This window comes from Pelobates fuscus, chromosome 13, assembly GCF_036172605.1.
Source record: "Pelobates fuscus isolate aPelFus1 chromosome 13, aPelFus1.pri, whole genome shotgun sequence".
NCBI lineage: Eukaryota > Metazoa > Chordata > Amphibia > Anura > Pelobatidae > Pelobates > Pelobates fuscus.
In genome coordinates, this window is record NC_086329.1 from 108,318,998 (window position 1) to 108,345,249 (window position 26,252).

At 47.4% G+C, this 26,252-nt stretch overlaps 1 pseudogene; it reads left to right on the forward strand.

Moving 5' to 3' along the window:
• Nucleotides 1-17,248: 17,248 nt before the first annotated feature.
• On the forward strand, nt 17,249-25,994 carry LOC134582693 (uncharacterized; annotated as a pseudogene).
• Nucleotides 25,995-26,252: the final 258 nt, after the last annotated feature.

The following is a 26,252-nucleotide window of genomic DNA, read 5'->3' on the forward strand; positions in this document are numbered from 1 at the left end:
GTTATTTATGTTTGTTTCAAATTCACATATCTGGTAAAGTGGAGTTGGGAAAGCGCCAAGAACGGGGAAAAGAGAACTTCCTTGTAAAATGGGCACAGCAAGAGGGACCGGTGGAAAGGAGTGACTCTTTTTGTGGGTGCTTCACCATTTGGGAAGTAAGAAATGGTCTTAGGGACTGCATTGCGAATAGAGCTTGCCTGGTGCAGTAACATACAAATAGGGTAGGGTGCAAGAACTGGCATACATACCGCAGTCGCAGACCGTCACTCTAGGGGGCCCGGCCGCCCTGCAGACCCCTGCGACCGGTACCCGCCGCCATCATCTGCGGCCCTGACCAGCACGGCAAACCGCCGGGGCCTCATGTTAAGGTGCCCATCGGGTGGCCCATGCTGTCAGGGACACCTGATTGAGATTGATTGTCAGGGGGCCCAATCAGCGCTGGGCGCTTTAACAGCGCGACCGGGACCCCCCTGTGATGAGTGTAACGGACCGTTTTGAACACAAGAGGTTAAAAACCGTTTAGGCAATATTCCCCTTTCCAGATGCACAGGCAGCTACTGTAAGCACCAATCTCCCGAACTGCAAACTACACGAATCCTCCAACTCCCGAACAGGAAACACACGAACTCGGGAAACAGCCGAACAGGAAAAGCATTCAATCAGCTTACACTCCTGGCAATTGGCATACAATCCAAATCCCCCAATAACGAGACGACACTTAGTTTTGAGGGTCAAGCTGAATCTGACTGTACTGGCACATACAGCCTCTTTTATTCCCAATCCACAAACCTAGTACTGCCAACAGGGTTTTACAGAACAACCAATCAATCCATACAATACACACAGACACTCCCACACAAAATGCCTGTGATATGATTACTGAATACAATGGGTAATATAATTATCACAGGCAGAGGAATACAGTTTTTCCACATTATGCATAACTTTAAAAGTATGCATCACATTCACATAAAACTTACATTTTCAGAATCAGCATACTCTCGATACAAACATATGTAAAAAAAATCATCCAAATTGGTCCATTGGTTCAAAAGATAGATCGAAGTCCTTTCTGACCAAATGAAGCATGGCTTTTCTGCCCAAAACCAGTTCCACACAGTTAATTGAGAAGTAATCCAATTATCTCCAAGGACAAAGGCAAAACTCCATTGAGCACATGGCAGTAAAAAGACAGTAAAATACAATAAAATACACAAGGTTACATTTATTACATAAAATACAGACATGCAACATATCCCCAGATAGCTTAGGTCTGAGCGCACATTATTACTGAATGGCGCCCAGACCACACACATACAGTTCAATTGCCATGGAGTCAAAGTCTTTTATTACACGAATAGGCTCCATCGCATAGCTATCTGGGTTAAATGAGTTAATTCAGTAAATCCGAGAATCTACCGAACGCCAGGGCAGAAATACATGAATTTGCTTAGCCAGCTCAATGTCCTGGGTGGTATAGTTTTATATAGTCAGAAGTTCCTGCCATATTAAATGTCCCTGGCTGGTTCTTAAAGGGCCAGTAGATAATCCACAATCCATAATGCCCAGCTCTTGTAATTAAAGGGCCACATCTTCCTGGGCCATAGTCAGAAGGCAAGAGGCGGGAAAGCAGCCCCCTCCAAGGACACGTGGCGAGGTCGGTTTCGCCACATTTCTCCCCTTTTCCAACCAGACTAACAGGGTATCTGACCTCCTCTCGGTCGGTGCCCTGGTTAGTCCAGCAACCCACCCTCAGAACACAATCAGCAGTACAGCCCACCCACAATAAAGCGTTACTACACCTGGGGTAGTGGGTCGCTTGTCCATGTCCAGGAGCTCCACCTCGGCTCTGGGGTTACTGGCGCTCCGGATCGGTGGGTTGTTGAGTGGGCAGAGACCAGCGGTACTCTGCCCTGCTGCCAGCGCTATCCTGGGAGTAGCCTGGTTGGAGCCCAGTCGAGGGAATGGCGTAGTAGGCTCCTCATTCTGGACCTGGTACTGCTGCTGGAGGGAAAGACAGGCTGTCTCCCCTTTGGATGAACATCCCTGTTGCCGGGGGACAGGACCGACCATCCCTAGCCCCTGTGAGGCATATGCAGAGACTACGGAAGGGGATCTGCACTGGAAGGGGCTTATCATCTCCCCTTGGTGGGCTAGGCTGCCGCTGGGGAGAGGGGGTAACAAGCTCCTCTCCCTGACTCTCTTACCCACTTTCTGTCGCTGGGGAGAGGGGGTGACAAGCTCCTCTCCCTGACTCTCTTACCCACTTTCTGTCGCTGGGGAGAGGGGGTGACAAGCTCCTCTCCCTGACTCTCTCTCTGCTGGTGGAGGGTGGGACCGACTGTCTCCCCTTTCAATATATTGTCCTGCTGCTGTGTGGCAAGACTGACTGCCTCATCTGCCCCATATGGGAGAATAGCGTCTCCCCTTTGTGAACTAAGCTGCTGCTGGGGAATGGTGGTCACCGACTCCTCTCCCTGGAACACTTTCAGCCGCTAGGGAGAGGGGGAAGCAGGTTCCTCTCCCTGACACTCTCTCTGCTGGTGGAGGGGGGGACCGACTGTCTCCCCTTTCAATATTTTGTCCTGCTGCTGGGGTGCGAGACCGACGGTCTATGCTCCCTGCAGGACACTCTGCAGCTGGGGAGGAAGGTTGGTACCTTCCGTTCCCTGTAACACACTGCCGTTGCGGAGGAAGGACGGTACCTTCCGCTCCCTGTAACACACACTGCTGTTGGGGAGGAAGGATGGCACCTTCGGCTCCCTGTAACACACATTGCAGCTGGGGAGGAAGGACAGCACCTTCGGCTCTCTGTAACACACACTGCCGCTGGGGAGGAAGGACGGCACCTACAGCTCCCTGTAACACACACTGCCGCTGGGGAGGAAGGATGGCACCTTCGGCTCCCTGTAACTCGCTCTGCTGCTGGGGAGGAAGGACGGCACCTTCGGCTCCCTGTAACTCACACTGCCGCTGGGGAGGAAGGACGACACATTTGGCTCCCTGTAACTCGCTCTGCCGCTGGGGAGGAAGGACGACACCTTTGGCTCTCTGGAACTTACTCAGCAGCTAGGGTGTCTCCCCCCTGGCAAACTCTGCTAGGGCTTGCAGGTACTCTCCTATTATTTTCTTGACGTACTGCACAGATTTCTCTGAGGGGTTGGGTCCGTAGAAAGCCAGCCGCGACGTAAACTCTCTGTCAAACTTCTCCTGAGTGTAGCTGGGTGCCATGCTTGCTCTGCCGAAGTTGGTTCCTTTGTAGATAGGGGCGCTGTACGGGTACTAGCATTGCCCTCAATTTGTAATCCAGGAACTGGTGTTGTCTTGTAGCTGTCCTTCTGGGCTGTGGAAATGATCCCATCACTTGCCACCAATTGTAACGGACCGTTTTGCACACAACAGGTTAAAAACCGTTTAGGCGATATTCCCCTTTCCAGATGCACAGGCAGTTACTGTAAGCACCAATCTCCCGAACTGCAAACTACACGAATCCTCCAACTCCCGAACAGGAAACACACGAACCCGGGAAACAGCCGAACAGGAAAAGCATACAATCAGCTTACACTCCTGGCAATCGGCATACAATCCAAATCCCCCAATAACAAGACGACACTTCGTTTTGAGGGTCAAGCAGAATCTGACTGTACTGGCACATACAGCCTCTTTTATTCCCAATCCACAAACATAGTACTGCCCACAGGGTTTTACAGAACAACCAATCAATCCGTACAATACACACAGACACTCCCACACAAAATGCCTGTGATATGATTACTGAATACAATGGGTAATATAATTATCACAGGCAGAGGAATACAGTTTTCCCACATTATTTCCACATGATTCTTTGAATTACATAGATAGCCAGAGAATCATGGAAGTTGTAGTTCAGCAACACCTGGGGGGGCCGGAGTTTGAGGACCCCTGTGTTAGAGTGTGTATCTGACAATGTGTATGCCAGTGAAAGTGTGTAAGTTAGATTGTGTGTGTATTAGTGAGGGTGTGTAGGTGACACTGTGTGTTAGTGAGAGTGTGTAAGTGACAATGTGTAGATCAGTGAAAATGTGTATGTGTTAGTGTGTAAGTTAGAGCTAGAATGTGTAAGTGTTTATGCCAGTGAGAGATTGTGTAAATGACACTGCAAAGGTAATTATTGCAATTTTTAAGAAACTTCAATAATTACCTTTTAGGGTTAACTCCTCTAGTGGCTATGCACGGGGACGTCCAGTCACGGAAATACCACTGCGAGCGCGGCCATTAAGGAGCGAAGACGGACCCAAGCCAGCACAAAAGACATTGGTGCTGGACCCAGGTTTTAACCCCTGCTGCACCACGAGGGGGGATGCACTTGACGGAAGGGGAAGCTATAGTGCCAGGATAACAAGTTTGTTTTCCTGGCACTATAGTTTCCCTTTAATATCTACTCAGTGCGCCTCTTTCCCTAAATGTCTCTTTAGAGTAATTCAGAGTTGTGATGAGACCAATCTCGCCACTGTGCATTGGAGGAGCCTGGTTGCCCGCCTGCTGCCTATAGACTATGGCCCCATGTTGAAACGCTTTATTTTCCCCTGCAAAGACATGAAAGCCGGGTCATTCGGTGCTTGCCCTGTTTGAGCGGTGATACCCCAGATAGCCATGGAGCCCATTCGTATAATGAAAGACTATGGGAAAGACTTTGGCTCCATGGCAATTGAACTGTATGTGTGTGATCTGAGCGCCATTCAGTAATAATGTGCGTTCAGATCTGAGCTATCTGGGGATATGTTGAATGTACCTGTTTTATGCAATGGCTGCACAGTTATATATTTTTATGTATTTTATTGTCTTTTGCTGCCATGTGTTCAATGGAGTTTTGTCTCTTTCCTTGGAGATAATTGGATTACTTCCCAATTATCTCCAGGATAGAAGACTCTGTGGAACTGGTTTTGGGCAGAACAGCCATGCTTCATTTGGTCACAAAGGACTACGATCTATCTTTTGAACCACTGGACCAATTTGTATGATTTTGACGTATGTTTGTATTTGGAGTATGCTGATTCTGTAAATGTAATGTGAATGTGATGCATACTTTTAAAGTTATGAATAATGTGGAAAAACTGTATTTCTGTGCCTGTGATAATTACATTACCAATTGTGTAAGGCAATTGTATCACAGTCAGAGGGGAGGATTTTGTGTGGGAGTGTCTGAGTGTATTGTACGTGTTTATTGGTTGTTTTCCAAAACCCTGTGGGTGGTACTAATGTGTATATAAGAACAATAAACCCACAGCTCTGGCTGTTCCTGCTTGACCCTCAAAACAGAGCCTTGTCTCGTTCTTGGGGGATTTATTGTATGCTGTTCCAGTTCGACTGCTAGGAGTGTAAACCTATTCGTATGTTTTTTCCTATTCGGCTGTTTACAGCATTCGTATGTTTGAGAGCATTCATATGCTTCTCCGGTTCGGTGTGAAAGGGTTAATGCTGTAATGGACTCAATTCCCCTCGGTTCTGGATCTCTCGGTCACTATTTAATCAACGTTGATGGAGAATCTTTGTCAGCAATAAGACACGGACAAATGCTTTGACAAGACTCTCAAATGCTTTACTGTGTAATGAGTATTTATACAAATTAAGTTACTTGAGTCATGAGATATGCCATACAGAATATAAGATTGATTACTTCCTTAAATATTACATGTTATTCTGACAATGGAAAGATAAGATTTTTTGAATACGTCTGGAAAGAATATCCTGAAATTTGGACTGGGCAAGACATCCTGAGTATTTAGCATTGTCTTACATCCTATAGAATTGTATAGGTCTGTCACAGTCAGCATATCTATGACGTACATTAAATTTAAAGCATACAAAGCAAAAAGTAGTTTAACTGTTTCATATCCTTTCAGTTCAGCAATATTGATTATAAACTTTATAAAATCATAAAATACATATAAGAGAAATTAACTATCTAATATTCCTTACACGGTGTATTGGTATCTACAGTAGCTGTGCCTGTGTCTCTGGAAGGGAAGATCTACTAAACGTCTGTTAACCCCTTTTATGCCCGGGGTGCCGTTACAAGAATAAACCTCTGAGGCAATGTAGTTGCATTCATAAGGGGACGTCAACATGTATTGTTGCCTAGGGCGTCAAGAATCCTTGCACCGGCCCTGCACACACATGCTCACCATAGACAGGCTAAGACACACCGATGCTCCCTACAGACAAGTTCACTAGCACACACACACACATGATCCCTACAGACAAGCTCACTGACACACATACAAGCTCACTCACTAGCAGGCACACACACACACACACAAACTCACTAGCAGGCGCACACACACAGAAGCTTCCTCGCTAGCAGATGCGCACACACACACACACACAGAATGTCACTCACTCACTAGCAGATGCACACACACAAAGAAATCCACACACACAGAGGCAGACATCCACACACACACAAACAAATAGAAAGCCACACACACACAGACAGCCACACATACACAGACAGCCACACATACACAGACAGGCACACACACACACACACACACACACACACACACAGGCAGACAGTCACACACATAGACAGACAGTCTCACACACAGACAGTCACACACACACACACAGGTAGACAGTCTCACACACACACACAGACAGTCACACACACACACACACAGGCAGACAGTCACACACAAACACACACACACACACACACAGGCTGTAGTTACCAGGGCCTCCGCCGCTGCTAAGCTCTGCCGCACGCTAAGCCCCGCCCTGCTGCACGCTAAGCTCCACCCCCACCGCATGCAATCACGGAATTCACCCCAATGCAATGGTGGAACAAAAGTAGAACAAGCCCTGGTGCAAGAATTTTATTAGCCCCGCCCCCAACTGCAAGGTTGGACAAAAGGTAGAACCCTATCTGTCGTGCAACTTAAAGACGGCCACACCGGCTCGCAGACAAAGGAGGCCTACCGGGTGGCAATTTCACTAAGGGCCATCTGGTGGGCATGTGTCAGCAAGGGCTTGGTCGGGCACTGTGGTGCTTTAACAGCACAACCGGGCCTCTTTCTTTTCGGCAGCCGCCTGGGAGGAAGTGACAGCTACAAGTCACTTCCTTGCACAGAGATGGAAGCCGTGCGGGAGGGGGAAGGCAGTGAGGAGGAGCCAGGCAGGGAGTGTCAAAGCCTAACTCCCTCAGCCTGCCACTGAACCACAGGTGCTGCTGGGTGAGAGGGGGAGACAGAGCCTGCTGGGTGTGAGGGGACATGGGGCTCCTGGGTAAGAGGGGGCAGTATCTGTTGGGGGTGGGGGAGGGATGGGGTCTTCCCCCTGTCCCTCTCTGAAAAATAGTGCAGCTCCCATAGGTGGAACTAACTCATCAGAGATCCGGTTGGGTGCTGCAGCCCTTTGGCAGACCAGGCCCCTTTAATGTTTCAGGGAGTGCTGGGAGTAAGTGACTGTTACTTCCTCCCAGCATACAGACCTCGTGGGCTGGGAAGACACAGGATGCCACAGAGAGGAGGAGGGAGGGCTCTGCAGCTTCAGACTCCCATCAGGATCAGTCAGCCCCAGGAAGTCACCTCCCCGCAACTAAAAGGTATGGAAACAGAGGGGTGGTTAACATTATGTAAACTGCAATTTGTGTGTGTGCCAGTGTGTATGTTTAGGTATGTGTCAGTGTGTATCTGTGAGATGGGGGGGTATCTGTGTGTGTCACTGTATGTACGTAGTGGAGAATCGCGATGCAGCCTTGAACAAAATCTAACCCCATTGAACCCCCCAATAACGACAGACCACTTAGTATGGATGAAACAGGCCACAGCATTTATTATCACAAACTAAATTACTGCATAACACATCCATAACTTTATTTATTAAATCTCTTCTTTTTCTGTAACCAAAACGTTAGACATAAATAAGCATAAATTAACATATATACATATATGACTCCACACCGTCCTTGCCAATAAACATACAGTGGTTCCTAATCACCACTTCCTCTCACCTCCCCCTCGTCATAAAAATCATAACTTTCCAATGCCCGCCATCAGCCGACCTTATCCACGCTCGATGGGCATGAGACCTCAGGCAACCTAATGTTAACCTTTTGAAGCAGGGGAGGTTGAGACCTTAAAAACTTGTTCATCTCATTCCATATACTTAAACATAACCCCTCAAACGCAATTGGCAAGGACATACCCCCGCCACAACCCTGCTGTTTTACACCTCCAATCAGCGGGGTACCCCACCGCAACCAGCCATGGCCTGTTCCACCACTTGTCGCAGCGCTAGATGAACATAGTCCTATTCTGACCTCCAGCAAGTGCACCGATCCATTCGAGATAACTAGGCCACATCCGGCCAAACCCTAAGGCGAACTGGAATCCCCCAAGACAAACCTAGAAACCCATCTCGTCCGAATTTCGACGGCAGCGCACCAGGGCACTCACATTGCTGAGCGCACTGCCAACAGGAACGGGTGATAGCCTCAGCCTAGCCCCTGAGAACCTCTGGGAAGAAACAGAATGCGTAACATGTCCAGATTGAAGAGCACCCAATTCCTAAACTGTCACCGAATCCACGTCATTCCACCCAGAGATGACAAAACCCCTGGTACCCCCATGAGGCGGGACAGCTGACCCGTATGAGGAGGAGCCCCAACCCCTTCATGTATCTGGTGCCAGACCACCGAACCTCCGCTCCCGAAGGCGTAAGATCCAACCACTCGCCCCTGCCTCCTGGCCCAAATTACATACGAGAATCCCACCATCCCCATTCCAGGGGGAGGGGGGACCGTAACCGTGGAGATAAATCCATTCGGAGACCAGCATGGTGAACCTAAGGAACCCACCACCCTGAATCCCACCATTCGAGCCCTCTGAACCATTGGCGCAGGCACGCCAAGCCTGGCGGCGTCCGTAGCTGCCCCCAACCAGAATGAATGCCACTTGAACTCCCTACCATCCTTATCCAGGAATTCGAGCCCCCAAGCGGAACACCCCAACTACATGGACGCAGGGGAGAAAACCCATCTCCGAGAACCAAATGGGTGAGGAGGCCGAATAATTCAGAGGACGGAACAGCACTCCCAATGAAAAACAGGCAAATGACGGAACCCTGCACCGCCCCCGATCGGAACGGTATATTTCAGACTAACCTGGGAACACACTACATCATGGTAGGAGCCCAACCATTACCCCGTGCATTCCATCTACCTCAGGAGGATGCAGAAAGTCAACCCCGCAACATCCAAGAATTGCACAGATTCTATCGACGAATCAGCCAACCGCAACCGACTTACCCTTCCCAACGAGAACAGCCGTCGAGAGGCGAAACCTGAAGGAAGTCTGTTCCAATGCTTACTCAACTCCACCAAAACACCCTCCCACTTGCCGACGACCGTAACATGAACGGGAAGCCGAGCCCTGCTAATCGCAGAAATCGCCCCCAACGCCCATAATAGATGGAACCAAACATGTAGATGAGCAGTCCAATCCCAGAACCCCCAAGGAAACGTTCCCATCCGTCCCGATCACTCCCACCTGACTGGAGCGGGCCCCACGCCACCTCAGAGATCGGCCCACGGACCAGCTTCATCAGACCGTTGGACCAAGCGACCACACCTCCACTGCCTTATAAATCGACCCCGCGACACCTAAGCCCGAAGTACGCCCTATAATGAACAAGACAGAGCATCGGCCATCACATCGGGAATACCCAGACAAAAAAAACCCCGACCAGCCTCCCCTAGACTCAAACAGTGCCGAGCCAGGCGCCGCAACCAGAGTACCAGATTACCACCGGGGTAGAGGGTACTGTCACATGATAAAGACAGCCAGCACCACCCCACGATGATCCCCAAGGAAAAACCACCCACCTGTTCGTGAACTGGGTAACCCATGCCTACCATGCCACCAGAAAGGGGAAGCTCCAAGAACACCAGAGTCCGCCAGAGCCAGCGTAATGGGCAACAGTCAGCACACCACTGAGAGCCCACTGGGGGCCAGATTGCACAAGCCACCGTTAAAGGTGGCTCAGAAGGAACCCCATGCAGACCCAAGGGTAACCCCAACAGGCAACGCCCAGCGTACCCAGGAGAGCACACGGGTAGTGCAGCCGAAACCCACAACGCCTCCTGCTTGATGTCCCAAACCGCAGTCAGGGGCAACCGACGTTCCCCTTGCGGGAATCGATCCCACTATCCAGGAGACTACAGCACGTATCCCGACCCCCGGATGTGGCCTGGGCCACGGAACTCCGAAACTCCAAAACACTACCCCAAGAAAACACTGCAGCAGCAGAGTACGGGCATGCGACACTGACGGCCCCACACATAAGCGACATCGGGAGCAACTCACGCGGAGGCATATAGCCACCTAATCCTAACCGTCAGAAACACAGCCTGGAAATTATAACCCGATGGGCGTACCGGCAGCAGCCGGAAAACCAATTCCACAACCGCCATCGTCAGTAAGGCCCCAGGGCTCCGCAGCCCCACCCACACAGACCGCTGTGCCGAGCCACCATCCCAAACCCAGCCCCTGGAAGGAAACGACAACTGAGTAAATAAGGAATCTGGTGATATCGACCCCGCTCCCCCATGGGCACCATATCCCAAAGGGGGGACCCGCAGAGCGGACTTCAGGGGCATACTAAACGATCGGGAAGTAAGCTTATCAGTCGTTCTTGGTAAACTGGACCCACACTGCCCGATGGAGCTCTCACATGGACTGAGGGTCCTGCACCGAGAGCACCCACATCCCCCACCCCGACAGATTGCAGAGAGATTCATAAAGCACTGTGCTGAGGCGCCAGGCGAGCCCCAAGTAAAACCAGAGGCCGAAGCCCATCCGGTCCCAGGCCAAGAAGGGTCGCACTGCCAACCGTTGATGAAAGTGCAAAACGTACCTCCACCAACCCAGCTCTTCCCAGGGACGATATGCGTCCCGAGAGTGTCCTGATTGCAGAACCACACAGCGCATTCTCGGGGAGCCCTCTCCCCGACCATGCTATCCAGAACACGGGGTGCATCCGAATATGCGCCATGGGGTGTAACCGACCACAGCATGCTCCCACAACCCTCCCGGAGCCCCTAATGTCCCTCTTAGTCAAGGGACCCCCCGTGGCAGGAGGGAACATACCTGCAATAAAAGCCCCTTCCCCCCCAAAAAATTTACGTTATCTTATTTATATTGAAGTCCTGTGGGTGTGCTATTCACTTCAAATATGTTATTGTGCTGGAGTATGTACCTAGCAACAAGACTGGGCCAATATCTGCTCATTACATATAGTACATATTAATGACATTTCTCTGTGTATTATGCATATATAAATGTACATTAATATATGTGTAAATATAAAAGGCATTATTTTATATACATATTGTATGTATGCATGTATGTATGTGTATGTATATGTATATATGTATGTATATGTATAGAACTAATACACACATTATCTATAGGTAGACTCCAGGTTCCAAATGGAAACCTGAAGTCCAAAAAAGGAAGTCACCGGGTTGTACTGATGAACAGGGGGTAACCCTTAATTAGTAGGTTACGGCGTAATTGCTCGTCCCTGGATGACTTTAAGTCCAAAGCAAGAACATTGAGACTGTCATTTAGGGAGAAGGGATACCCCAATAGGGTGCTGAAGAGAGCATACATGAGGGCCCTCTCAACCGAACGTCAAGTCCTTATTGATGACAATACTGCGAAACAGGAGGGTCATACGATAAGGTGTATAGGAACTTTTGATGCGGGCTGGGGTAGGATGATGGCAATCCTCAAGAACTATTGGCCCATTATATCCTCGGATAAACACCTTAAAGAGGTAGTGACCACATATTCCTCCATAACAGCTCGTAGAGGGAGGAATCTGAGAGATTTACTTGTTCCTAGCCATCTCCCCTCGACGTCCATATCTGGATCTTTTAAGAACTACTTACCTATTGGCACATATCAATGTGGCCATTGCAGCGCTTGTCCGTATATCAATAAGAACTCTAAAGTTTGTACTAACAGTACCAACTCAGAGACATTCAATTGTTGTTCATTTACCAATTGCCGTACCACTGGGGTTGTGTACCTACTTACATGTTCATGTGGCCTTATGTATGTGGGCAAGACCTTTCGACCGTTCAAACTTAGAATTAGGGAACATGTGAACTCAGTGAGGAGACGTTTAGAAACCCCCATATCAAGACATTTACATCTTTTCCATAACCATTCCTCAGAGGGAATACGGTTCATGGGGATAGAACATATCCCTCAACCCCCACGGAAAGGAGGTTGGGACATTAAACTTCGCCAGAGGGAGGCATATTGGATTTTCAAACTCCAAACTTTATCACCACACGGCCTCAATGAGGGGTTCTCTTATACCCCCTTCATCTAATCAATGATTTACATTAATTATGTGGGTTTTTAAATGCTAATTATGATTTATTATTTAATTAATTATTTTTGGAACTTTAAATCATTATTATTTGTAAGTGTTTTAGGGATCATTAATTATATAGCACATCTCCATTGATAACCCTTGCTATACAACATGAGCCACTGCTATGCATTTGACCATTACTAATATGGGTCTCTCCCCTGTTCTCCATATATTATCCCCTTTATACTGTAGGGGTTAATAATAGAGCGGTTCTTTAATTCCCCTCTTGACTTGAGGGGGACCTTTATTTTCATTTTGCCAATTAGCAGGGCATAAATGAATGCAATTTTTCACCTCCTCGTCACTAAATTATCGAGCATGGACACTCCCCCTATTCAGTGACGTCCTAGTGGGTCACTAGGTACCGTCAGCACTGGGGGAGGAGTTTTCCGCCCACTTGGTGACGTCCGCCTGACTCATAGAGTATCGGTGGTTTTGCTGGAGGAGGTTCAGCTGATACTTGCCGCTCCCTTCCCTCCCCGCCCACGTGACTTGGCGATGACGTAGCCATCACGTGGGACGCATGGAAGGGATTGGCTGGCACAGGTCCCGGTCGCTAGATAGGCGGACCATTTGTTTCATCTAGACCAATGAAAGGCAAGTACCCGTTACGGGCAATCAGCTGTTGCCGGTATGTTTGATCACATACTGGCTATTTAAGGAGCGGGAGATGTAGCTAGCTTTTTGTATTTGCCCCTGACGACGGCGTCTTGATACGCTGAAACGCGCGTTGGGCTTTTTCTTTATTTTATTTTATTTACTTTGATTCTTTTTTCACTATGCACTGGGGTTGTGGGTAGTAGCACTTGGATATTTATCTTAGTCCCTCATTAGATCTAGTAGTAATAGTAGGCATTAGCATTATGCTATGCTGAGGTAACAGAGTTCCTTCTTAGGCAGCTTTTTAGTTGTTAGTATGGAGTAACAAACAGAGAGATTCTTGGGTGATCCCTAGACTATATAGTGTATATAGACTGTTTGCTTGCAGTATACATATATTAGTCCTCTCTTTTTTGGACAGTTACCTACAGCTCTGCTATTGGCTGATACCTACCCTACTTTTGTATCTATCCTGGCAGGAGACTAAGTGATTTTAGTTTCAATAAATATTTTTCTTTTAATTGTTTAGCATACTCCTATAGGGTTGTACAACTTTTTCCTGGCACAGTACCCGTCTGGGCATATGTGTCAGTGAACTAGTATATTTTTTTCTTTTTTCTGTAATACACACATTAATATACATGTCATATACCAGTGGGGGATCCAGAGCCTGATCCCGGGAGGGGTACTTGTAGATTATTTAAAGAAAAAATCCATGCACAATAACCACTACTGCTCTGTGTAGTGGTTATGGTGCAAGGAGTGCCGGGACCCCCTCACCGAGTAAGAAGTCAAACCGTTTAAGAACAGTTTGACAACTTACCTGGGGTCTGCTGGGATATGGGGCTGTAGTAGGGTATAGGAGCAGTGGTGCAATGTGTGAGGGGTGCAGTGTGTGTGAAAGGTTCAGTGTATGTGTGTGGGGGGGTGTAGTGTGTGAATGCGTAGGGTGTGTGGGTAAATGTGTGTGTGGGGGGCTGTGTAAGTGTGTGGGCGGCAATGTGTGCATGGGGGCAGTGTGTGAATGTGTATGGTGTGTGTGTGGGGGCAGTGTGTCTATGGGGCTAGAGTTCACTCTCAACACTGCGACCACCAGGAATTCATGGTGGTCGCAGTGGTGAGAGTGAACTCTAGCCCATAGCTCCAGGGCTAGAGTTCACTCTCGTGAGAGACGGAGCATTGCCGTGGTAACCGCGGCAACGCTTTGTGCTCGTGCGAGAAGGACGCAGAGGAGCCGGCTGTCTGCATGGTGCCTGTGGAACGGGGAGGGAGATCGGCTGGCAGGGGAGAGCCTCGTGGGGGGTGGGGAGTCTCTCCTCTCCTTCCCAGTCTCTCTCTTCCCCCTCTGCCTTTCTCCCCCTCCCCTTGTGTGTCTCTTTCCTTTCTCCCTCTGTTTCTCTCTTCCCCTCCCCTTGTGTGTCTCTCTCCTTTCTCCCTCTGTCTCTTTCTCCCCCCTTTCCCTGTGGAACTCTCCCTCCCCCTCTGTCTCTCTATTCTCCCCTTCTGTCTCTTTCTTCCTCCTTTCCCTGTGGCACTCTCCCTCCCCCTCTGTCTCTCTATTCTCCCCCCCATGTCTCTTTCTCCCTCCTTTCCCTGTGGCACTCCCCCTCCCCCTCTGTCTCTCTATTCTTCCCCCTCTGCCTCTTTCTCCCTCATTTCCCTATGACACTCTCCCTCCCCCTCTGTCTCTCTATTCTCCCCCCTCTGTCTCTTTCTCCCTCCTTTCCCTGTGGCACTCTCCCTCCCCCTCTGTCTCTCTATTCTCACCCCTCTGTCTCTTTCTCCCTCCTTTCCCTATGGCACTCCCCCCCCCCCTCTGTCTCTCTATTCTCCCCCCTCTGTCTCTTTCTCCCTCCTTTCCCTGTGGCACTCTCCCTCCCCCTCTGTCTCTCTATTCTCCCCCCTCTGTCTCTCTATTCTCCCCCCTCTGTCTCTTTCTTCACTGCACCCTCTACCTTTCTCCCCCCATACCACCCACCCACCTGAGAGGAGTCAGGGGGGCCTGCCGCGTTCCACGCTGCAGCCTCGTCGGTCCGGTGGCATTTCTAATGCTGCGGGGCTGAAGGAGGAGGGAGGAGCATGTCTCTGTACCATGCTCCCTCGCGGTTCCTGTGCTGGGAATTGTGGGAACCGCGAGGGAGCATGGTAACGAGACATGCTCCTCCCTCCTACATGTTGGTACATGTTATTGTATTTCCATGTCTCTGTGTGTGTCCGCGTATGTGTACAGCCTTCTATCCCCTAAACTAGACCCCCATAGCCCTTTTCACCCTGCTACAGCCCACCACTAGTGCCGCTCCCGAGATTCAGTTCTGGATCTGCCCAAACTGGGTGTGAGAGGGCATGGGACTGCTGGGTGAGACAGGGGCTGCTGGGTAAGAGAGGACATGTGGCTACTGGGTGAGAGGGGGAGACAGGGATTGCTGGGTGAGAGAGACTGGGAATGACTGGGAATGATGGATGAGAGGGAACATGGAGCAAAAAAAAAATAATACATTTCTTATTAGTTTTACCGTATTTAAAAAAAAAATCTATACTGTTTTCTCCCCCTCCCTCTTCCTCACCTTGAGCCTTGGTGGGAGTGGAGCAATCATTTTGCCTGGTGGACCGGTGGATAAAGTATGTGGTGTACATCAGTGTTCTGCAACCTTTTAACACCCACGGGCCAGCAAAAAGAGGAGAAATATTTAGCAGACCGGTGTCAGCCAGAAATAAAAAACAATTATATGTATGAGGGATGCAGTGTGTGTGTGTGTGTGTGAGGGGGGGAGTGTGTGTGTATGGGAGGGCAGTGTGTGTGTATAGGTGGCATGCTTTATGAGAGGGGTGCAGTGTGAGTGAGAGCGGGGCAGTGTGTGTGTATGAGGGGCCTTGTGTGTGAATAGCGGAGAATGATTGTGGGTCTGTTGGGTTGCACGGTAGATTAATAAATATATATATTTTTATTTTATTTAAAAAAAAAAAATTTGTTATCCCAACTCCCTGCTTACCTTTGCCTGGTAGGGGGGACAGTACTGATCCCTGGTGGTCCGTGGGAAGGCCCTTGTGGTCCAAGTGATGAGAGTGAACTCTAGCAGCCTCAGTAGCTGCTAGAGTTCACTCTCGCGCAATTCGGAGCTTTGACGTAGTAACTGCGGCAACGCTCCGAGCTCGTGAGAGGAGAACCAGGCGAAGCTGTACGTTAGAGCTCCCTCTCCCTCCCTCACAAGATGATAGCACTGGGAAAATATTTCACGGCAATTTATTGCCGGTCCGCGAAAGCTTTCACCCGACGGTATAGTTGGGTGAAAGCTTGAGTGGAACGGCACAAGTCCGCAAGAATCTAGTGTCGGTCCACAAACGCTTAATATATATATAAATATAATCTAACCTCTGGCACTCACCATCAATAAATGAATATAAATTTGATAATACCTGGGTGTCACGGCAAGGGTGTATAATTTATTATTACACCCTTGGAATATTATCCGTTAATGTAATTTGTGTAGTAAATGGCACAAATTACAGAGATGTTATTGCTGAGGTCAACAGGGGTTACATCTTTTGAAGCTGGGACCCCCACAGAGGTCAGTTGGCTCCCAGACTGTGTGTCGTCTAGTCCTTGGGGAAGGAGGATTATTATTATGCTGCCTGTGTTTTTACCAGTTTTTTTCCTGAGTGAGTAATTAGGACTTCTGTATTTTATCCTTTTTGTTTTTATCTGTTGTTGGTGTAAATAACTTGTTTATCATATCTTGTTATATGCACTGTGACTATTCTTTGTTCATAATAAACATTCATTTATTAAGTTCTGCTTTTGTCTGGTTAAGAATCACGTTACCTGAAGAGACTAGTTAGTATTTTTGTAATTCATTAAATATTGTACTAAGTAATATTTGGTGGGAGAGTAATAGTTATATTATTATGTTTAAGTGTGGGTGGTGTTAAAAAGGGGGGGATTTTGTCATTAATTCTGGTCTAGTGCAGACAAATAGTGTACTTTAACCCTTTCACCACCACAACTACGTCACGCACACTCTTGGAGTAGGGTGCGTTCATGACAAATTGGTGGCATAGTGGTGGGATAATTAATATTTGTACCAGATTTTAGTGTTGCTGGATTTTAATCCAGGCACTAAAAGAAATTGTGACTCAATTTCCAAAGGCTGAATAATATAATATTTACACTTCAACAGTCCCCCCCTTCTCTGTTTTTTCTTTGCTATCTTTTATTTACTAAATGGAGTACCAGGCACAGTCCAAGGCAGCGCTAGACCAGCTTTGCCGGGAGAGATCTATTCCCTGTCGGGGAAAAACAAAAGAGGAACTATTACAAGCACTGGTGGACTATGATATGCAACAAGCGGTGCAATGTGATGCCTCAAACTCTGCAGAGGAGATACCTGTAGCTTTTGTCCGTGATGTACCGAGATCTGGAGATCCTTTGGATTGTTACTTACAAACGGTGTTAAAATATGTGGACTCAGCAGATGCAAACCAAAGACTACAGCTTATCCTTCAATATCAGGAGGCTGAGAGAGAGAGAGAGGCTGCTGAGCGCCAAACTGAGAGGGAGAGAGAGGCCGCTGAGAGGGAGAGAGAGGCTCAGGGGAGGGCTGGCAGCCTTAGGCCTGGGGGGGCAAAACCAGTCAAGTGGCCCATTGCGCCACCAAATCAGTTCAACATCCATGCCCACCTTTTCCTGGTTTTATAACGGATATTGATGTTATGCTAATCAGTAGCTCTTTGCCATACCCGCTCCTTCACGGCTCTGACTTTCAATGTTGTCAGAGCACAGGCTGAGAATCTCTGAGCCTGTGCTCTGACTCACTAACTGAGCGCCGGAACCACGAGGGAGAGGATATGATCTGACTGCACCTACTGCTGGTGCGCACCAGTGGACCACCAGCGAATCGTTTAAATTAAATATGCTGGTGTACCCAACTTGTGAGCTGTGTTGGCCGCCGGGTGCCTCTGTTGTCATGGCACCCTGCGTGACCGCACAGCTTGCCCACCCCAACGGCTGGCCCTGCTGACACACACTGACGTTACTACTTAGACATCCCTCAATATTAATACAGACATCAGAGTAAACACCAATAAACTGTGGAAACAGAGCTGATCCCCCCACATTTATAAAGGTTTGCTTAGAGGATTTATTCAAGATTAAATCATGCCTCCTCCTCTCTCCCCCATGCGCTGCTCTGTAGGCTGGGAGGAAGTGAAGAGTAATCACAGTCTCCCAGCACAACGCCACCTGTGGCTGCATGGGGAACAGCTGTTTAATGTAATGCTTGCAGGACGGCCAGCTGCCGCAGAACCTCTTTGTTTCCGTCTCTGCAAAGGGCTCCAGGCACTGCTTGTTGTGAGTGTGAGCCACTGTAAATTAGGGGCAGAGGGCACTTGCACTGCGGTCAAGATGGGTCTGGGCAGGAGGAGAGTGCAGTGCAATCAGTGAACTCCCCTCCTGTGGGTCACCAGTAGACTGGTGCACCTGCCCAGGATCAGAGCCGGTGCAAGGATTTTTGCCGCCCTAGACAAAATATAAATTTGTCGCCCCCCCCCCCCCATGTGACATCACAATGCCCCACCCATATGATCTGCCATATGAACTAACGCCAGTGCTGCACACAGTGTGTGTTTACATTAAAAAGCCTGCAGGGACCAGCTATAGACACAACAACCACTTCATTAAGCTATAGTGTCCCTTTAATGTGAGGTAAATTATAGATTAGTGTCACTAATAATATACTAGATTGCCTACTTACAATTAGATGAGGATGATGATGGGCTGCAGTTTGGCTCCACTGGTCTGGTGTAGAACAGGACCTCTGGAGGCTGTTTGCAACTGTGGTCACAAAATTCAACGTTCTGGGAGAATTGGAAGCAGCTCCATTTTTTGGGGGCCTCTTAAACAGCTCAAGGTCTGGGCCCCAGGGCCTGACGGTGGGTATGCCCATAAGACCCACTCATAAGTCCACTTATATGTTCCACCCACCCATGAGCTCGCTCACAGGGAGTGGAGTGTGTAGGGGATGTGTTATGTGTTATCTAATATGTGTGCTTATGGTATGTAGTGTATAGGGATACCAGTTTGTGCAGGTGATGCAGTGTGTTTGTGTGTAGTGGAAGCAGTGTGTATTTGTGTATAAGGGATGTATTATGTGTTTCTGGTTGTGTGTGAGGGATGCCTTGTGTGAATCTGTGTTTGTATGCATAAGGGATGCAAGGTGTGTGTCTGTATGTGTGTGCATTGAGTGTAAGAGATGCATTGTGTTTCTGTGTGTATGTAAGAAAAACAGTGTGTGTGTTTGCATGTGTGTGTAAGGGTTTGCATTGTATGTTTCTGTGTATGTGTGCAAATGATGCATTGTCTTTGTGTGTAAGGGTTGCATTGTGTGTGTGTGTAATGGATGCATTGTTTCTCTGTGTGTAAGGGAAGCATGTTCTGTTTCTGTGTATGTATAGGGATGCATTGTGTGTTTCTGTGTATGTATAGGGGTGCATTGTGTGTTTCTGTGTATGTATAGGGATGCATTGTGTGTGTGTGTGCGCGTAGTGTTAAAGAGCTCCCTGTCTTTCCCCCTGTCCTATAGAGCTGTCCAATCTCTCCCTTAGAGCTCTCCCCTGCCCCTTAGTGGTCTCTCCTCTCCCCCACCCTCCCCTAGCGGTCTCTTCTCACACTCACCCACCCTCCCTGTGCTCTTCTCACCCCCCCTCCACCCTCCCTGTGTTCTTCTCACTCCTCCCTCTGTGTGTTCTCACCCCCCCTCTGTTCTTCTTACCCCCCTCCTCCCTGTGTTCTTCTTACTCCCCCCCTTGTTCTTCTTACCCCCTTCTTCTTATTACTCCCCCCTTCTTCTTACCCCCTCTTCTTCTTCTTACCCCTTCCTTCTTCTTCTTACCCCATTCTTCTTCTTACCCCCTTCTTCTTCTTACCCCCTTCTTCTTCTTACTCCCCCTTCTTCTTCTTACTCCCCCCCTCTTCTTCCTCCCCCTTCTTCTTACCCCCCTCTTCTTCTTACCCCCTTCTTCTAATTACTCCCCACTCTTGTTCTTACTCCCCCCTTCTTCTTCTTACCCCCCTCTTTTTCTTATCTCCCCTCCTTCTTACTCCCCCCTCTTATTATCCCCCCTCCCCTCTTCTTACTCCCTCTCTTCCCTCTTCTTACTCCCCCCTCCCCTTCTTCTTACTCCCCCTCCCCTTCTTCTTACTCTCCCCCCTCCCCTCTTCTTACTCTCCCCCTCCCTCTTCTTACTCTCCCCCTCCCCTCTTCTTACTCTCCCCCCTCTTTTTACTCTCCTCCCCTCTTTTTACTCTACCCCCTCTTCTTACTCTCCTCCCCCCTCCCCTCTTCTTACTCTCCTCCCCCCTCCCCTCTTCTTACTCTCCCCCCCTCCCCTCTTTTTACTCCCCCCCTCCCCTCTTTTTACTCTCCCCCTCCCCTCTTTTTACTCTCCCCCCCTCCCCTCTTCTTACTCTCCCCCTCCCCTCTTCTTACTCCCCCCCCCTACTCTCTCCCTCCCCTACTTCTTACCCCCTCCCCTGTAGGTGGCCGAGCTGCACTCCAGTCCGCGGTCCCGGCCGGAGTGAAAGGAAGGTGCTCAGTGTGCACCTTCCTGTCAGTCCGGCCGGGTACAGGAAACAGAAACTCCTGTTCCGCGCGGAACAGGAGTTTCTGTTTCCTGTACCCGGCCGGACTGACAGGAAGTGCACACTCAGTGTGCACCTTCCCATCACTACGGCCGGGACCGCGGACCGGAGTGCAGCTCGGCCACCTACAGGGGAGGGGAGAAGCTGCTGCAGCCGTCTGAGCGCTCTTTACAGAGCGCTCGGCGGCTGCAGCATTTAAAGGGCCGGCCCGCCGCGGCCGGTCTTAAAATAATTTCGGGCGGCCTGGGGGGCAATTGCCTCCCTGCCCCCCGGCCCAGCCCGCCCCTGGAGAGGCTGCAGAGCGGCAGGCTGAGAGAGAGGCCGCGGAGCGACAAGCTGCCAGAGAGCATGAGCTAAAAATGGCTGAGTTGAAGAGGTTGACTGCCTCCCCTATAAGTATTAATTCCAGAGACTCTTCTGCACCCAAACCACGTGCAGAGAATTTTCCAACTTTGAACAAAGATGGTGATTTGGATGTTTTCCTGCGCAGTTTTGAAAAAGTTTGCAGGCAGTACCAGCTACCAAAGGACCAGTGGGCAAAATACCTCACCCCTGGTCTCAGAGGTCCTGCACTGGAAGCATTTACTGCGCTTCCAGCAGAATTTGACCAGGACTATGATGTGATTAAGGCTGCCTTGCAAAAAACGGTACAACCTTACTCCTGAGGTGTACCGAAAGAAATTCAGGACTTTGCAAAAGCATCCCACAGAAAGTTATGCAGCAGTTGTGGGGCACCTGGCGACAGCATTCCGACAGTGGACTACAGGGCTGGAAATTACCACTTTGGAAAGTTTGCAAGACTTGTTAATAAAAGAACAGTTTTTGCAGCTCTGCCCAGCCGATGTACAGGAATGGTTGCTGGACCGGAACCCCAAAACGGCATTGGAGGCGGGTGAGCTGGCAGATTTCCACACTGCCAATCGAGCAACAGTGGACCGGAGCAGAGGTTTTGCCAAGGGAGTATCCAGCTGGAGGACCACATCACCACGACTCCCCATCACCAGGCCTAGCGGGCCATCTTTTGTTTCAGCTCCTACCTCAGGGAGGGGGGGAGCTAGTGCCATGTCTGCGCAAGGAGAAAGTCGCAGATGTTTTATTTGCAACCGAATGGGGCACTTGAAGAATACCTGCCCAGAGAAACGGAGGCCAGCACCCTCATTCGGAGGGGTTCAACCTGCAAGAGCCCCATCTTCTGTGTTGTACGTGACCAAGTCAGAGGGCAACAACAATGTGAACCTGCAGCCTGTTACAGTGGGAGAGAAGGTAACTGTGGGACTCAGAGACACTGGGGCAGATGTGACTCTTGTGCGTCCAGTGCTAGTGCGCTCTGAGGACTTCATTCCTGGCAGGACTTTAGCTGTAAAAGGGATTGGGGGAATACATCCTGCAGTGCCAATGGCACGTGTGTATTTGGATTGGGGAGCGGGCAGGGGTCTGAGGGATGTGGGGGTATCGGATAATATTCCTACAAATGTATTGCTTGGTACCGACTTAGGTAGGTTGTTATCCCAGTATGTGCCTGAGAGTGATATGTGTTACCAACCAAAGCCCTGTATGGGCCCTGCTGTGGAAAGGACAGGGTGCAAATGTTTATGTAAATTACTGTGCTTGGAGGGAGGTCAGAATGTATGTCAGTCTGTGCCAGAGCACAGGGTGTCTGTGGAATCGTGTAACAAGGTATGTAGACAATTGTGCTGGGAGGGAGGGCAGAGCGAGCATGTGGCCAGTCTGTGCCAGAACCAGATATGTCTGCAATATGATGTGAGAGTGTGCCAAGACAGAGTCACTGGGCGGGAGGGCAGAGTGAGTGTGTGTATCAGTCTGTGCCAGAACCAAACTTGTCTGTGGTACCCTGTGAGGATGTGCCAAGTGCAAATCACGGGGAGGGGGAGACAGAGGTTTCCACTGTAGCTGTGGTAACCCGGCAGTGGTCTTACCCGAGTAGGGAGCAGGGCCTGCTGCAGCCTGCAGACTCAGAGCGTATGTCAACAGGAGAGCAGCAAGATGGGGGAACCAGGGAGTCTCGCACCTTGTTACCATCCCCTCCTGTAGTCCAGGGGCAGGAATCTGTTTCCGAGCTCCCTATTGACTCTGAGACCGAGGAGCGGTGTCCTGAATTCCAGCAGGCCCAACGGACAGATCCCACGTTAGAGGTATTGAGGGAATGTGCTAGGCAGCCACTCACAGACAGGGATAGGGAGAGAGTGTACTGGGATAATGAGAGTGTAACGGACCGTTTCAGCATAAAAGGGAATAAACTTTAGGCGATAATCCCCTTTTTGAGAGACAGGCACAGCTACTGCAGAACACCAAACTCCCGAACTGGATACAAGATAACACTCCGAACTGGAACAGCTGAACAAGAAAAGCATACAATCCGCTTACACTCCTGGCAGTCAGCTTACAATCCAATTCCCCCCAAGAACGAGACGACACTTCATTTTGAGGGTTAAACAGGAACTCTGGACTGGCTCATCCAGCCTGGCTTTTATTTCCAACTCACACATACAGGCCACACCCAGGGGGAGGCATAAAAGAACCAATGACATAGATGTTACATCCCACACATCCCCTCCCCTTAGTGTTGTAACCGCTTGCGGTTCCCTTATTTACCTCTATAATGTCTTAAAGCATAGAACTTAGCAGGGCTAACCATACAGATATCTTAGCCATAATGTTATATAGTTAGTAAGAGATCCTCTATTTAACATGTGTAAATAATTGAGAATACAATATAAAATAAGGATTGTCTTAGGAAGCCATAGATTTTGTCTTTTAGATATTTATTATATAAAAATATAAATATAGACATATCAAATCCATTATAGCAGAGTTTATAAGATGAAATTAAATGCTTGCAGATATCATTAATAGGTTAACATACCCTTCTGAACATGTCATCATGTCAGCCTCTCAGTCATTTTAAGATGGAGCAGCGTCTGTCTCCAAGTCTCTCCTCTGTGTGTTAACATTTAAAAGTACACCTATTTATACCTTAAGTGTCGTAATTTTAGAGTCACCATAGTTCAAATATGAAAAAGTCCATAACTAAAAGCAAGTGCACACGTCATGGGAAACTCCCGGACCTGGGGAACTTCCATCAAGTTCAAGAGACAAGATGGCTTCCCAAAGTCTGAATAGCTTATCTGTTGTTTATACTAAGACGTAAGTGCACAGTCGTGGGAGATTCCCGGATTTGGGGAAGTTCCATTAACTTGGGGTTACCACAGTATATTGTGTACTGAAAGAGTCGTAGTATAGCCTTGAAGCTTGTTTATGCATTATTGTTATTGTAATTCGTCTGGGACAAAATGGCGCAAACATGTAATGACCTGGGGTTATTGCTTAAAGAAACATCTATGAAAAACAATATGTTCCATTTCTAACACCTTGTCAATTTGCAATATCTCTTAAAGACAAAGTACACAGTTTAAGAAATACAACATTTCATTCTAAAACTTGTAATATTTGCATTTGCCCATAACACCCTCTCCATTAAACTGTGGGCATTGTAGACCATTTCTTCCTTAAATTAGTGAACCAAAGTTCTCCAACAGTCTAGGTTTTTTTTGTGCTCCCAGCATCTTTGATCATTGTTGTAACAGTAAAATATCCGTAGTGTGATCTTTTCCTGTAAAGGTGGTTGATTAAAATGAGCAAAGCTTTTGTCTAGGAAAGAATTGAAAAGAACACCAAGTTCCAGAGTAAGATATTCTTGGATGGATCCAGATACGAATTGTAATCCAAAGTTAAAAGTAGTAATTGTATTTGTAATCCAAAGTCTGTAAAGGCCTGTAGAAGTTTACATTCCTTAGATACATTGCTGGAGGTTGTGTTTGTAGAATACCCGGGTATTTGTTGTAGAGTATAGGTTGTAGAGTCCAGCTTTCCAAATATTTGGCTAGAATTGGTTGCAGATTTTGAATCAGCATTATCTGTTATCACTGTGGTGATGGTGTTGGTATTTGTCTTTGTCTTTTGTTTTTTTATTTTGTTTTTTTCATGAAACATTTTTACACCGTTTATGATGTGTATAGATTGGATACTCTCCAATATTCTTTTACGGAATAAATTAATTGACAGCATTTCCAAGACATTGTCTTAAGTGACATGGATCCCATTATAGTAAATGTTATGTTGATACAGCAATCGAAGTGGATTCTCAAGAACGCCTCTTTTTGCTGTACTGGAATCTTTGTAACATCTCAGTGATAGACATCTCAATGACATCAGGTGCTGTTGTGCTAAAAATGTTAACAGGTAAAATCTGTGGAAAAATCTTTACATTTGTTGTTATACTTTGTATAATAAAGATAGATGAAATAGTAACATAGTTAATCTTTCTAGTGTTTTGTTTTAGAAATAAAACCATTGTATATGATTTAGAGATATAAGGATAATATGAAACAGTATTTACCGCCTTTGTTCACAATGGTATGTAAAATTACATTATCTTTAAATGATAAAAATACTCTTTTATTCAAAATGTCTCAATATATTTAGAATAGTTGATAATTGGAAATATGACATTAATTATCTTTCTTTGGGAGAAGACAACTTATTCCCTAAGTTATGGTTAGATAATATAATAACTACAGTTATTAGTGGCTTAAAATACCAGAAACACCCAAATATTGAATTTTATTTTTTACCAAGATCTGACAGCCATTGTGGAAAGTCACGTTCGTAAGATTGGATGCTTAACAATGAGAATCTTAATTGTTTAAATATATTTACCAGCGGCTGTTGGGTGTAACTTAAGATGATTTGGATATTTATTATTTCTAAAAGTGAGTTAAGAAAGCACTCAGATACAATATTGAAGGTATTTATATTTTATCTCTACCTTTGTATAGGTGGTTTTATTTACCTTTAACCATCACAAACCAAATAACATTTCCCTGGTATTTGAAAAACCGATAAAATATTTCTACATGTATTTTAATATATATACATAGAGTGGTATGGATGTTGAATTTATATCTTTGACATCTTTTCACCTGTTTGCAATAGGTGACCTAAATGATCAATTTCCAAAATCATCATGTATATCACCTGGACGGGTTAATCCATAATACTCTTTGATTTCCATTGGCTGGCCTTAGCTATGGCAGACTGAATATGTTTATCATTATAAATAAACTTTATGATAGGTGAAGTAAAGTTTCTGCCTGTCTTTCAGTTAAGTTTTAACTGTTGAAGTACTTCACTTATATTAATTATACCACTCTGCCAACTTATACGGATATCGAGTAGTTTCTGATTTAATAAGAACATTCCACGTTTTCTTTTAAGGTTAAAACATTATTCATTATTGCAGTTGTTATTGTAATCGTATGATCTTTAACTATCATGATTCAATTATTCATCTGGGTAATTAGCTGTTATGCTCTTATACTTTGTCTAATATATTTGTTTGTAGGCCATACTGCAGCTGCATATGGCATTTTAGCAATAATTTTCAATTGCGTTTCAGATATTCACAAAGTCTATCCACCTTTGTAATTAACACATTATGTGTTTATTTTATACCATTAATTATAGTATCTGTATTATATTACACGTTGTCACTGACACATTTCTGATACAG